The sequence below is a fragment of the Triticum dicoccoides genome, chromosome 1B, assembly GCF_002162155.2.
Source record: "Triticum dicoccoides isolate Atlit2015 ecotype Zavitan chromosome 1B, WEW_v2.0, whole genome shotgun sequence".
NCBI classification, from domain to species: Eukaryota; Viridiplantae; Streptophyta; class Magnoliopsida; order Poales; family Poaceae; genus Triticum; species Triticum dicoccoides.
This window is the reverse complement of record NC_041381.1, coordinates 188,412,577-188,426,932: the sequence shown is the minus strand read 5'-3', so window position 1 is coordinate 188,426,932 and position 14,356 is coordinate 188,412,577.

The following is a 14,356-nucleotide window of genomic DNA, read 5'->3' as shown; positions in this document are numbered from 1 at the left end:
ATGCTTGAATTGTATTAACCGGAAACATAATACATGTGTGAATACATAGACAAACATAGTGTCACTAGTATGCCTCTACTTGACTAGCTCGTTTATCAAAGATGGTTATGTTTCCTAACCATGGACAAAAGAGTTGTCATTTGATTAACGGGATCACATTATTAGGAGAATGATGTGATTGACTTGACCCATTCCGTTAGCTTAGCACTAGATCGTTTAGTATGTTGCTATTGCTTTCTTCATGACTTATACATGTTCCTGTAACTATGAGATTATGCAACTCCCGTTTACCGGAGGAACACTTTGGGTGCTACCAAACGTCACAACGTAACTGGGTGATTATAAAGGAGTACTACAGGTGTCTCCAAAGGTACATGTTGGGTTGGCGTATTTCGAGATTAGGTTTTGTCACTCCGATTGTCGGAGAGGTATCTCTGGGCCCTCTCGGTAATGCACATCACTTAAGCCTTGCAAGCATTGCAACTAATGAGTTAGTTGCAGGATGATGTATTACGTAATGAGTAAAGAGACTTGCTGGTAACGAGATTGAACTAGGTATTGGATACCGACGATCGAATCTTGGGCAAGTAACATACCGATGACAAAGGGAACAACGTATGTTGTTATGCGGTTTGACCGATAAAGATCTTCGTAGAATATGTAGGAGCCAATATGAGCATCCAGGTTCCGCTATTGGTTATTGACTGAGAATAGTTCTAGGTCATGTCTACATAGTTCTTGAACCCGTAGGGTCCGCACGCTTAAGGTTTCGATGACAGTTATATTATGAGTTTATGAGTTTTGATGTACCGAAGGTGTTCGGAGTCCCGGATGAGATCGGGGACATGACGAGGAGTCTCGAAATGGTCAAGATGTAAAGATCGATATATTGGACGACTATATTCATACTTCGGAAAGGTTCCGAGTGATTCGGGTATTTATTGGAGTACCGGAGAGTTACGGGAATTCGCCGGGGAGAAGTATTGGGCCTTATTGGGCCATACGGGAAAGAGAGAGGGGCTGCCTAGGGCAGGCCACGCCCCCCCCAAGGCCTAGTCTGAATTGGACTAAGGGGAGGGGCCGCACCCCCTCCTTCCTTCCCTTCTCTCTTCCCCTTCCTTCTCTCCTACTCCTACTAGGAAAGGTGGAGTCCTACTCCCGGTGGGAGTAGGACTCCCCCCTTGGGCGCGCCTCCTCCTCCTTGGCTGGCCCTCCTCCCCTTGCTCCTTTATATACGGGGGCAGGGGGGCACCCCATGACACACAAGTTGATCTTCGTGATTGTTCCTTAGCCGTGTGCGGTGCCCCCCTCCACCATATTCCACCTCGGTCATATCGTCGCGGAGTTTAGGCGAAGCCCTGCGCTGGTAGAACATCATCATCATCACCACGCTGTCGTGCTGATGGAACTCATCCCCAACACTTTGCTGGATCGGAGCCCGGGGATCGTCATCGAGCTGAACATGTGCTGAACTCGAAGGTGCCGTACATTCGGTACTTGGATCGGTCGGATCGTGAAGACGTACGACTACATCAACCGCGTTGTCATAACGCTTCCGCTTATGGTCTACGAGGGTACGTGGACAACACTCTCCCCTCTCGTTGCTATGCCATCACCATGATCTTGCGTGTGTGTAGGATTTTTTTTTGAAATTACTACGTTCCCCAACAATGAAGTGGGTGGTGGGTGGGACGTAAAATTCTCGGCTCTCAGCCCCTAGTGCAGGCTGGGCATAGTTCGGCGGCGATCCCTCTGTATTGGCGGGAGATAGCATTAAGTCCAGAGCCTCATTTAAGAGTGGGGTCTGGTCAGGGGAGCGAGAATCCGTGGAGCGGGGCGGGACAGGAGTTCCCTTGCCGAGCTCATATAACACAGACCTCGAGAGTTCGGAGTTGGTGTGCGGAGGTGAGTCCGGCTCAATGGGGATAGAGGGAGCCTGGAGTGACTCCGGGTTGGCTGGTGAAACGAGCCCCTCCGTATCTTCGGTGTTGAGCTCTATGGCTACGGAGAGTCCGGCGGGTTCTAAACTCCCGTCTTTGATAAGGTGCTCTAGATCTGAGGTCGGGGCCGTGGTTGAGGCCGCAAACCCTTAGAAGATCAAGTCTCCTCGGATATCAGCGATGTAGCTTAGGTTTCCAAATCTGATCTGATCACCAGGGGTGTAGCTGTCGATCTCCTCCAGATGACCAATCGAATTGGCACGTAGTGCGAAGCCGCCGAATACGAAGATTTGGCCGGGGAGAAAAGTCTCCCTCAGGAAGGAGCTGTTGTGGATTGTTGATGGAGCCATCGAGCCTTCTGGTGATGACAAAGTGGAACTCTCAATGAAAGCACCAATGTCAGTGTCAAAACCGGTAGATCTCGGGTAGGGGGTCCCAAATTGTGCGTCTAAGGATCGAAGGTAACAAAGAGGCACGGGACACGATGTTTACCCAGGTTCGGGCCCCTCTTAATGGAGCTAATACCCTACTTCCTGCTTGATTAACTTTGATGAATATAAGGGTTACAAGAGTTGATCTACCTCGAGATTGTAATGGCTAAACCCTAGGTGACTAGCATGTATGATTGTAATCTTGCCTATGGACTAAGCCCTTCGGTTTATATAGACACCGGAGGGATCTAGGGTTGTACAGAGTCGGTTACAGAGAAAGGAAGGTACATGATCTGAATGCTAAGCTTGCCATCCACGCAAGGGAGGGTCCTATCCGGACACGGGGGAGGTCCTTCTACCTTGTATCTTCACGGCCCATCAGTCTGGCCCATGTCACATAGGCCGACTCCTCAAGGACCCCATAATCTAGGACTCCCTCACCCCTAGCTAGGCATAATGCGTAGGATCTAAGTTTTGTCATCCTTAGTTATAGATCCATATGATGCCCTCATGATTGATTCATATGGTGGCCTAATTCTTGTTCTAGGGAAGTGTTCCATACCCTTCCTTAGTGGAAATTGAAATTTAATATTGCCTTCTTTCATGTCAATCACGACACCAATAGTACGTAAAAATGGTCTACCAAGTATAATTGGACAAGATGGATTGCAATCAATATCAAGAACAGTAAAATCTATGGGCACATAATTCCTATTTGCAAGAATAAGAACATCATTAACTCTTCTCATAGGCTTTTTAATAGTGGAATCCGCCAAGTGCAAATTTAAAGAGCATTCTTCAATATCGGTAAGACAAAGCACATCACATAAAGATTTCAGAATCGTAGAAACACTAGCACCCAAATCACATAAAGCAAAACACTCATAATTTTTAATCTTGACTTTGATGGTAGATTCCCATTCATCATGTAATTTTATAGGAATTGAAACTTCTAATTCCAATTTTTCTTCAAAAGCTTTCATCATAGCATGAACAATATGTTTAGTAAAAGCTTTATTTTTTTCATCAGCATGGGTGAATTTATCATGGATTGCAACAAAGAAATACAATCAACCAAGGAGCAACTATCATAATTAAAGTCTTTGTAATCCAAAATAGTGGGCACATCACTAGTTAAAGTCTTGACCTCTTCAAACCCACTTTTATCAATTTTTTCAACACGATTTTCACCCTCCAAATTATCGGGACACCTTCTAGCTAAAGTTGACTCTTCTCCAGTCCCTTTTCCATCAATCTTAATTTTACTAAACAAAGAATCAATAGAGGAAACACCAATAATTTTAAGATCTTCATCACTTTTATGAAAGTTATCCCTAGAAAACGCTGATGTCTACTACACAACCTTCTTCTTGTAGACGTTGTTGGGCCTGCAAGTGCACAGGGTTGTAGGACAGTAGCAAATTTCCCACAAGTGGATGACCTACGGTTTATCAATCCGTAGGAGGCATAGGATGAAGATGGTCTCTCTCAAGCAACCCTGCAACCAAATAACAAAGAGTCTCTTGTGTCCCCAACACACCCAATACAATGGTAAATTGTATAGGTGCACTAGTTCGGCGAAGAGATGGTGATACAAGTGCAATATGGATGGTAGATATAGGTTTTTGTAATCTGAAATAATAAAAACAACAAGGTAACTAATGATAAAAAGTGAGCGTAAACGGTATTGCAATGATAGGAAACAAGGCCTAGGGTTCATACTTTCACTAGTGCAGGTTCTCTCAACAATAATAACATAGATAGATCATATAACAAGCCCTCAATATGCAACAAAGAGTCACTCCAAAGCCACTAATAGCAGAGAACAAACATAGTGATTATGGTAGGGTACGAAACCACCTCAAAGCTATTCTTTCGGATCAATCTATAAAAGAGTTTGTACTAGAATAACACCTTAAGACACAAATCAACCAAAACCCTAATGTCACCTAGATACTCCATTGTCACCTCGAGTATCCGTGGGCATGATTATACGATATGAATCACACAATCTCAGATTCATCCAACCAACACAAAGTACTTCAAAGAGTACCCCAAAGTTTCTACCAGAGAGTCAAGAACGTGTGCCAACCCCTATGCATAGGTTCATGGGTGGAACCCGCAAGTTGGTCACCAAAACATACATCAAGAGGCACATGATATCCCATTGTGACCACAGATAAGCACGGCAAGACATACACAAAGTGTTCTCATAAAAGACTCAATCCGATAAGATAACTTCAAAGGGGAAACTCAATTCATCACAAGAGAGTAGAGGGGGAGAAACATCATAAGATCCAACTACAATAGCAAAGCTCGGGATACATCAAGATCGTGCCATAGAGGGAACACGAGAGAGAGAGATCAAACACATAGCTACTGGTACATACCCTCAGCCCCGAGGGTGAACTACTCCCTCCTCGTCATGGAGAGCACCGGGATGATGAAGATGGCCACCGGTGATGGATTCCCCCTCCAGCAGGGTGCCGAAACAGGCTCCCGAGAGGTTTTTGGTGGCTACATAGGCTTGCGGCGGCGGAACTCCTGATCTATCTTGATTTTTAATGTTTTTAGGGTACGTAGGTATATATAGGCGAAAGAAGTCGGTCGGGGGGTGCTCTTGGGGTCCACGAGATAGGGGGCGCGCCCTTTAGGGGGGGCTATCTCCTGGGCACCTCGAGGATCTTCTGACTTGATCTCCAAGCCTCCTGGATGATAATCTTCCAAAAAATCACGTTGCCGAAGGTTTCATTCCATTTGGACTCCGTTTGACATTCCTTTTCTTCGAAATACTGAAACAGGCAATAAAACAGCAATATGGCTTGGCCTCCAGTTAATAGGTTAGTCCCAAAAGTAATATAAAAGTGTATAATAAAGCCCATAATCATTCAAAACACATAGTAATATAGCATGAATGCTTCATAAATTATAGATACGTTGGAGACATATCAGCATCCCCAAGCTTAATTCCTACTCGTCCTCGAGTAGGTAAATGATAAAGAAAGAATTTATGAAGTGTGAATGCTAGAAGGTGCACAAGTTTGATGAATGATAATTTCAACCACCTTTTCTAGCATGATAATATGTCATAACAGTAGTTCATCTCATAAAACTTCTCACGATAAAGTAACAAGCAATTCACATGTCAAAGCATAGACCATAAACTTTCTTGAAAACTAGCAAACTTCATTCTCAGTCATTCAAACAATTGCAAACCATCTTATTTTCAGGAATACCAAACTCCACATACTCAACTATCATATAGTCTTCTACAATTGCTAACACTCATGCAATACTAATGGTTATGAAGTTTTAATCAGACACAGAGAAAGATTGGGGCTTATAATGTTGCCTCCAAACATATTCACCTTTGGGTGATGTCAACAATAATAGTTCATGCTAACTTACATCCAATTGGATATATATATCAGGATCACCCCAACACAAAGTTCTTGCCAAAGGATAGAATGAAAAAGGGAAAGGTGAAGATCACCTTGACTCTTGCATAAAGTAAAAGACATAAAGTAAAAGATAGGCCCTTCGCAGAGGGAAGAGGAGGTTGTCATGCGCTTTTAGGGTTGGATACACAAAATCTTAATGCGAAAGAACATCAATTTATATTGCCCCTTGTATATGGACCTTTATTATGCAGTCTGTCACTTTTATTGCTTCCATAACAAGTTCGTACAAAGCTTATTTTCTCCGCACTAATAAGTCATGCATATTTAGAGAGCAATTTTTATTGCCTGCACCGATGACAACTTACTTGAAGGATCTTACTCAATCCATAGGTAGGTATGGTGGACTCTCATGGAAAAACTGGGTTTAAGGATATTTGGAAGCACAAGTAGTATCTCTACTTGGTGCAAGGAATTTTGGCTAGCATGAGGGGGAAAGGCAAGCTCAACATGTGTGAATGATCCATGACAATATACTTTAACTGAGATGTCGGAAAACATAACCCATTACGTTGTCTTCCTTGTACAACATCAACTCTTTAGCATGTCATACTTAATGAGTGCTCCCAACTATAAAAGATGTCTATAATAGTATATTTATATATGAAATCTCTCTTCCTTCAATATTCTTTCATGAAATTGTTCAAATGACCAATACAATGCTTGCTAACCTCCAATAAATTTACAACCTCTACTTCTTAGACGTGAAGTCATTACTCCCCATGGGATAAGAAAATGAGGCATATATAATTTCAGATTCATTACAATCAACTCATTCAACAATTTACTCATAGGATATAAGTGAAGCACACGAGTAAATGACAAACTACTCCAAAAGGATATAAGCAAAGATCAATGAGTAGCTAAATAATTATGTAGCTATATGAAGACTCTCTCCCATTTAAGAATTTCAGATCTTGGTATCTTATTCGAACAGCAAACAAAACAAAATAAAATGACAATGCAAGGATAGCACAACTCATGTGAAGAAGCAAAAACTTAGGCTCAACCGATACTAACCAATAGTTGTTGAAGAAGAAAGGTGGGATGCCTACCGGGGCACCCCCAAGCTTAGATGCTTGAGACTTCTTGAAATATTATCTTGGGGTGCCTTGGGCATCCCCAAGCTTGAACTTTTGTGTCTCCTTAATTCCTCTCATATCATGGTTTCTCTTTTTATCAAAAGCTTCATCCACAACAAACTCAACAAGAACTCGTGAGATAGGTTAGTATAAACCAATGCAAAACCTTATCATTTTCTACTGTAACAAATCACTAAAATTATTATTCCACATTGCATACTAAATGCCTCTGCATATTTAACACTTCTCAAATAGAATCATTAAACAAGCAAACATATGCAAACAATGCAAACATAACAGCAATCTGTCAAAACAGTACAGTCTATAAATAATGCAGGATTCATGATACTTCCCTAACTTCAAAAATTATGAACTAAAATTCCCACTGCAGTAAATTTATCAGATCTCATTATGCAAAAAGTTTCAACATTATATCATTCTCTGACTTTTCTAGGGAATTTTTGCAACAGAGGTAAACTTTCTGTTTTCAAACAGCAACATGTATACTAGCAAAATAAGCATGGTAAAGGCTATCCTTGACCTTTTTATTGGAAACTAAGGATGCAAAACATTATTCTAAATAACATCAAACAAATACTAACAAAAGAAAATGACGCTCCAAGCAAAACACATATCATGTGGCGAATAAAAATATAGCTCCAAGTAAAGTTACCGATGAACGAAGACGAAAGAGGGGATGCCTTCCGGGGCATCCCCAAGCTTAGTCTCTTGGTTTTCCTTTAATATTACCTTGGGGTGCCTTGGTCATCCCCAAGCTTAGGCTCTTGTCACTCTTTATTTCATAGTCCATCAAATCTTTACCCAAATTTTGAAAACTCCACAACACAAAACTCAACAAAAAACTTGTAAGCTCCATTAGTATAAGAAAATAAAACCACCACTTAGGTACTGTAATGAACTCATTCTAAATTCATATTGATGTAATATCTACTGTACTCCAACTTCTCTACGGTTCATACCCTCCTATACTACTCATAGATTCATCAAAATATGCAAACAACACATAGAAAACAGAATCTGTCAAAAACAGAACAGTCTGTAGTAATCTGTATCAAACGTATACTTCTTGAACTCCAAATATTCTACCAAATTAGGAAGTCCTAAGAAATTAGTGTACCAATCAAGATCAAAACGAATCATATCAGAAGCACGTTTCTGTGAATTGACAAAACTAATTTACTGGGTGCAAAAGTTTCTGATTTTCAGCAGGATCAACACAACTATCACCGTAAGCCATCCTAAAGGTCTTACTTGGCACTTTATTGAAACAAAAGCTATAAAACATGATTACTACAATATCATAATCATGTGGACACACAAAAACAATAAGGATAAATATTGGGTCGTCTCCCAACAAGCGCTTTTCTTTAATGCCTTTCTAGCTAGGCATGATGATGACAATGATGCTCACATAAAAGATAAGAATTGAAACATAACGGGAGCATCATGAAGCATATGACTAGCACATTTAAGCCTAACCCACTTCCTATGCATAGAGGTTTTATGAGCAAACAACTTATGGGAACAATAATCAACTAGCATAGGAAGGTAAAACAAGCATAGCTTCAAGATTTTAAGCACATAGAGAGGAAACTCGATATTATTGCAATTCCTACAAGCATGTGTTCCTCCCTCATAATAATTTTCAGTAGCATCATGAATGAATTCAACAATATAACCAGCACCTAAAGTATTCTTTTCATGATCTACGAGCATAGAAAATTTACTACTCTCCACATAAGCAAAATTCTTCTCATTCGGAATAGTGGGAGTATCATAAGAGACTTGAACACTAAAAATTGTTTCCACATTAAAAGAGTAATGTTCAGAAAAATGGTAATCATAATCATGACAAGATTTGTAAATATAATTATCACTACTTTTTATAGCATAAGTTTCATCACAATAATCATCATAAGTAGCAACTTCGTTCTCATCATAATCGATTGAAACCTCTCCCAAGATAGTGGAATCACTAAATAAAGTTGACACTCTTCCAAATCCACTTACATATTCATCACAATAAAATTCAACATCCTCCAAAATAGTGGGATCACTACTTCCTAAAGTTGACACTCTTCCAAACCCACTTTCATCAATATAATCATCATAGGTAGGAGGCAAGCTATCATCATAACAACTTTGCATATCAAAACTTGGGATGCTAAAAATATCATCTTCATTAAACATAGCATCCCCAAGCTTGGGACAAACATTAATTCCAGCAAATATATTCTCAAATATTTCATCCTCATCAAACATAGCTTCCCCAAGCTTGGGCCCTTTCATATCATAAGCATAATCACTCTCATCATTAAAAATATTGATAGCACCAATAGTATAGCAATTATCATCATCACAATGAGTAGTAGGATCAACATCATTTTGGAGGGATACCTTTCTACCTTTGTTGCTCCTTCTTTTCTTTTTCTTCTTCATATTATGTGTGGGTTCAACCTTCCTCTTTGAGCTCCTTATTGATGAGATTGGTTGAATAGAAAGCTCCTCCTCGTTACCTGATTCATCATGAGAAATAATAGGAGGATATTGGGAAGTCTCTTCCCTTTCATTAGTATTTCATCATCTTCTATTTGCTTTCTTTTCTTTAGGTAATTGGCAATATAAGGATGATCAATATCAAGGAATTTCTTATGGGCAAATTCTGGAAGGTCCTTAAGTAAACGTTTCAATTCTTCATAACCCAAAAGTAAACTAAGTTCATTGTAATGGTCAATGGAGATCAAATCATCACAATTTTGGACACGATTCGATCATGAAACAATTTGCATAGGAGATGTAAATGACCACGTTCATTGCAAAGTTCACAAGTACGACAAAGGAATTTTAAATTTTCAGCACTCACACCTAGCCTTTCATGCAACCATTTAGCTTCTTAATGCCTATGCCTCTTGCACTAAATATATTTTCTATTTGGTGTGTTCATGCAAACATGCACTCCACAAAAGTTGACATGCTCATAAGAGATATTTTCATCATGACTAGAGCAGCCATCATTAATACTATGGATATTCAAGGAGTTTATACTAACAACATTGCAATCATGCTTATCATTCAAAGATTTAGTACAAAGCATTTTAAAGCATTCTTCTTCTAGCACTTGAGCACAATTTTCCTTTCCATCATACTCACGAAACATATTAAAAAGACGAAGCGTATGAGACAAACTTAACTCCATTTTTTGTAGTTTTCTTTTATAAACTAAACTAGTGATAAAACAAGAAACAAAAAGATTCAATTGCAAGATCTAAAGATATACCTTCAAGCACTCACCTCCTCGGAAACGGCGCCAGAAAAGAGCTTGATGTCTACTACCCAACCTTCTTCTTGTAGACGTTGTTGGGCCTGCAAGTGCACAGGTTTGTAGGACAGTAGAAAATTTCCCTCAAGTGGATGACCTAAGGTTTATCAATCCGTAGGAGGCATAGGATGAAGATGGTCTCTCTCAAGCAACTCTGCAACAAAATAACAAAGAGTCTCTTGTGTCCCCAACACACCCAATACAATGGTAAATTGTATAGGTGCACTAGTTCGGCGAAGAGATGGTGATACAAGTGCAATATGGATGGTAGATATAGGTTTTTGTAATCTGAAATAATAAAAACAACAAGGTAACTAATGATAAAAGTGAGCGTAAACGGTATTGCAATGATAGGAAACAAGGCCTAGGGTTCATACTTTCACTAGTGCAAGTTCTCTCAACAATACTAACATAGATAGATCATATAACAAGCCCTTAATATGCAACAAAGAGTCACTCCAAAGCCACTAATAGCGGAGAATAAACATAGAGATTATGGTAGGGTACGAAACCACCTCAAAGTTATTCTTTCGGATCAATCTATAAAAGAGTTCGTACTAGAATAACACCTTAAGACACAAATCAACCAAAACCCTAATGTCACCTAGATACTCCATTGTCACCTCAAGTATCCGTGGGCATGATTATACGATATGCATCACACAATCTCAGATTCATCCAACTAACACAAAGTACTTCAAAGAGTGCCCCAAAGTTTCTACCGGGGAGTCAAGAACGTGTGCCAACCCCTATGCATAGGTTCATGGGCGGAACCCGCAAGTTGGTCACCAAAACATACATCAAGAGGCACATGATATCCCATTGTCACCATAGATAAGCACGGCAAGACATACACAAAGTGTTCTCATAAAAGACTCAATCCGATAAGATAACTTCAAAGGGGAAACTCAATTCATCACAAGAGATTAGAGGGGGAGAAACATCATAAGATCCAACTACAATAGCAAAGCTCGGGATACATCAAGATCGTGCCATAGAGGGAACACGTGAGAGAACACGAGAGAGAGAGAGAGATCAAACACATAGCTACTGGTACAGGTACATACCCTCAGCCCCGAGGGTGAACTACTCCCTCCTCGTCATGGAGAGCGCCGGGATGATGAAGATGGCCACCGGGGATGGATTGCCCCTCCGGCAGGGTGCCAGAACGGGCTCACGAGAGGTTTTGGGTGGCTACAGAGGCTTGCGGTGGCGGAACTCCCGATCTATCTTGATTTCTGATGTTTTTAGGGTATGTAGGTATATATAGGTGAAAGAAGTCGGTCGGGGGGTGCTCGAGGGGTCCACGAGACAGGGGGCCGTGCCCTGTAGGGGGGGGGCGCCCCTATCTCCTGGGCACCTCGAGGATCTTCTGACTTGATCTCCAAGCCTCCTGGATGATAATCTTCCAAAAAATCACGTTGCCGAATGTTTCATTCCGTTTGGACTCCGTTTGATATTCCTTTTCTTCGAAATACTGAAACATGCAATAAAACAACAATATGGGTTGGGCTTCCGGTTAATAGGTTAGTCCCAAAAGTAGTATAAAAGTGTATAATAAAGCCCATAATCATTCAAAACACATAGTAATATAGCATGAATGCTTCATAAATTATAGATACGTTGGAGACGTATCAAACGCTCTTTCTCAAAATTCTCTTTTAGCTCTAAACATAGCGGTTCTTTTCTTACTTTCATCCATAGAAACATAAAGAGCTTTAATTGATTCTTCAACTTTAGGCACAAAATTTTTCATCTTGAGAGTTTACACATCATGAGAAATTCTATCAATACTTCTAAACATATCATCGACTTTATTCAGCTTTTTCTTCTATCGTAGCATTGAAAACTTATTGAGTATTGATAAATCCTTTAATATTATTCTCAAGATCAGAGGTGTTCCTATTATTATTATAAGAAGGATTACCATAGGAATTACCATAATTATTAGAGGAATTACTAGGAAAAGGCCTAGGATTAAATTACCTCTATAAGCATTGTTATTGAAATTGTTTCGCGAGATAAAATTCACATCTATGGCATCACTATTTTGCTCAATCAAAGTAGACAAAGGCACGTCATTAAAATCAACAGGAGCACTTTTATTAGCAACCAAATTCATAAGAGCATCAACTTTTCACTCAAACAATTTATTTCTTCTACTGAATTGACTTTTTTACTAGTGGGAGCTCTTTCGGTATGCCATTGTGAGTAATTTGCCATAATATTGTTTAGCAATTTAGTATCTTCACCCAAAGTAATTTCCATAAAAGTACCCCCTGCGGCGGAATCTAAAAGATTACGAGAAACAAAATTCAATCCACATATTTTTTTTGTATGATCATCCAAAGATTTAACCCATGAGTTGGGAAATTCCTTAGGATCAATTTCATCCTTTCCCAAGATTGTGCAACATGCTCATGTTCAAGTTGCTTGAAATTCATGATCTGGGTTCTAAGGGAAATGATTTTTATGGGCGGAAAATACTTAGTAATAAAAGCATCCTTACACTTGTTCCAAGAATCCATACTATTGCAAGGCAAAGAAGAAAACCAAAATTTTGCACGATCTTGCAAAGAAAACGGAAATAATTTCAACTTCACAACATCATTGTCCACATCTTTTTTGTTTTGCATATCACATAATTCCACGAATGTGTTAAGATGGGACGCGATATCCTCATTAGGAGTACCGACAAATTGATCTTTCATAACAAGATTCAACAAAGCAATATTAATATCACAAGACTCCGCACTAGTGGTGGGAGGAGCAATCGGAGTGCTAATAAAATCATTGTTGTTGGTATTTGAGAAATCACACAACTTGGTGATCTCCTGACTCATGGTGACTATGCAACAGGATTGCACCCAAAAACAGATATGATGAGAAAACGGCGAACGGAAAAGAGAGCGAATAAAACAACAAATTTTTGTGAAGTGGGGGAGAGGAAAACGAGAGGCAAATGGCAAATAATGTAAATTGCAAGGAGATGAGATTTGTGATTAGGAACCTGGTTGATGTTGATGATCCTCCCCAGCAACGGCGCCAGAAATTCCTTTTGATGCCTGCTTGAACTACGTCGGTATTTCCCCAAAGAGGAAGGGATGATGCAGCACAGCGACGGTAGGTATTTCCCTCAGTGATGAGATCAAGGTTACCGAACCAGTAGGAGAACCATGCAACACAACGTAAGTAACCCCTGCACACAAATAACAAATAGTCACAACCCGACATGTTAAAGGGGTTGTCAATCCCTCTCGGGTAACGGTGCCTGAAATTGGCACGGAGACGTGATAAAGTTGTAATAGGTAGGATAAACATATCGCAAATAAAATCAAGTGCAGCAAGGTATTTTTGTAATTTTGGTTTAATAGATCTTAAAATAAAAGCAAAGGAAAATAGATCGCAAATGCAAATATGATAAGAGGAGACCCAGGGGCCGTAGGTTTCACTAGTGGCTTCTCTCGAGAAAAATAGCAAACGATGGGAAAACAATTACTGTTGGGCAATTGATAGAACTTCAAATAATCATGACGATATCCAGGAAATGATCATTATATAGGCATCATGTCCAAGATTAGTAGACCGTCTCTTGCCTGCATCTACTACTATTACTCCACACATCGATCGCTATCCAGCATGCATCTAGTGTATTAAGTTCATGGAAAAACAGATTAATGCAATAAGAACGATGACATGATGTAGACAAAATCTATTTATGTAGAAATAGACCCCATCTTGTTATCCTTAATAGCAGCGATACATACATGTCATTTCCCCTTCTGTCACTGGGATCAAGCACCGTAAGATCAAACCCATCACAAAGCACCTCTTCCCATTGCAAGATAAATAGATCAAGTTGGCCAAACAAAACCCAAATATCGGAGAATAAATACGAGGCTATAATCAATCATGCATATAAGAGATCAAAGAAGACTCAAATAACTTTCATGAATAAAAACATAGATCTGATCATAAACTCAAAGTTCATCAGATCCCAACAAACAAACCGCAAAAAGACTTGCATCATATGGATCTCCAAGAGACCATTGTATTGAGAATCAAGAGAGAGAGAGGAAGCCATCTAGCTACTAACTACGAACCC